The sequence below is a fragment of the Nematolebias whitei genome, chromosome 4, assembly GCF_014905685.2.
Source record: "Nematolebias whitei isolate Nwh7 chromosome 4, NemWhi1, whole genome shotgun sequence".
In the NCBI taxonomy this organism is placed as follows: Eukaryota; Metazoa; Chordata; class Actinopteri; order Cyprinodontiformes; family Rivulidae; genus Nematolebias; species Nematolebias whitei.
This window is the reverse complement of record NC_056501.1, coordinates 53,262,300-53,264,060: the sequence shown is the minus strand read 5'-3', so window position 1 is coordinate 53,264,060 and position 1,761 is coordinate 53,262,300.

The following is a 1,761-nucleotide window of genomic DNA, read 5'->3' as shown; positions in this document are numbered from 1 at the left end:
TTTTAATCTTCAACGCTCTGCTGGTCTCACTGATCCTCTCCTCCGGAGAGGAGGAGGCTGGGAGGCTCATCCTCCCAGCTCCAGCTCAGCTGGTGACTCACAGAGGCTGTTCCAAGACCCCAGCCGCACGCAATCATGAAGGTCCGACCCGCGCAGACAGGCGGGCAGAGACAGGTCTGCGACGAACGGTGGAAGCGATTTTAAAAAACATTTTACGTGTAAAAAAATAATCATTTTTAAATCGCTTCAGCAATTTTTTAAAACATTTTTTGTATAAAAACAAAATATTATTTTATTTAAAAATCGCTTCCAGCGTCCGTCACAGACTGTCCAGTCCGCCTGACTGCCGGGTGGGATCGGGATTCAGCCTTCATGATTACGCGCGGCCAAGGTCTGGCAACGGCCATCTGCGAGTCCACATCTCCAGCTTCGCAGTGACCTGCGGAGCTCTGAGCACACAAGGCTGGTATCCGGAACCCGAGCCTCCGAGTCGGCACATCGAAGGATCTTCCGCGGTGACCAGCTGAACTTGGAGCCGGGGAGATGACGTCCTGCCCGGCCTGGTGCTCCGAGGCTCCGGAGGGAGGATCGGGGTACACCAGCAGAGCTCCATCCAGCTTGCTCTGAATTATGTTGTCGGCCACCAAGCACAAAAAATGCCAGCACATCAACATTAGACCAAGATGTTGTCAGTATTGTTTTTAAAATCTTTAAAATAAGTCCAGCCGCTGCTCCAGTCCGAGAAATTGCAAATGGCGGATTATTGTTTTGAAACGTTTCTGAAGGATCCAGTGACTCCTCCCCCGACTCCGCCCCCGACCAATCAGGGACCGACTCTGTTCTGACGTCACGTTTTTGTACCTCTTCGTACCGGTTAGAACCACAGAGCCAAGGGTACTGAAAATAGTAACAGGTGCTAAGTACCGGTATTAATGGAAAAGCCTCAGAACCGGGCCAAGTAGGGTCGAGTCAGCCCGTACCGGTACTAATGGAAAAGGTGTATTAGTGTTTCGTTTTTATTGGCAAGATGTCAAACTTTGAGGTCTGGCCCCGCCCCTTCAGCATGCTACGAAACGAACCGTTTAGATAACTTTTTGTCCCCCATGCCTTTTGACCAACACGGGCAAGTTTGAAACCGACTGAGTGAAATCCCTAGGAGGAGGAGTTCAAATGTGGAGGCTGTAAATCGCCAAAAAGGTGTGCAAATTGGGCCTGCATTCCAAAATGGCCGCCTTCCTGTTTATCGTATAATGTTGGTGCCAGAGGGTTTTCCGCGCATCTTGGGGAATTGGACAAGTGTACCAAATGTCATGCTTCTACGACAAACTAAGGTTAATGTGGAGGGTATTTTGAAAATTTCCAGGTGGCGCTCTTGAGCCATTTCTGTTGCGATTTTTGCCAAGCCCTTAAAATATGTAATTTTTCACCAGTCCTGATGCGCCCGCCAAATTTGGTGACTTTTGGGATATGACAAGGCCCCCAAAATACCATTTGGTGGAAAAAATTGTAGCTCGGGCCTGAACAGAGCGATTACAATAGGCCTTCACTGCTCGAGCCTAATTGAAATGAATAGGACCACATCATCCACAAATAGCAGAGACAGAATCCATAAATTTCCCATTCCATTGTTCTGCTAAAATCAAAACAAACATTTGTTTCCCAAATCTTTTTCTATAGAAAAGTAGAAAGTGGGAATTAAAAATCTCTGTATGTGAACAACTCATTCAGGATGTATGATGACTACTCTCCAGATGTGGCCAA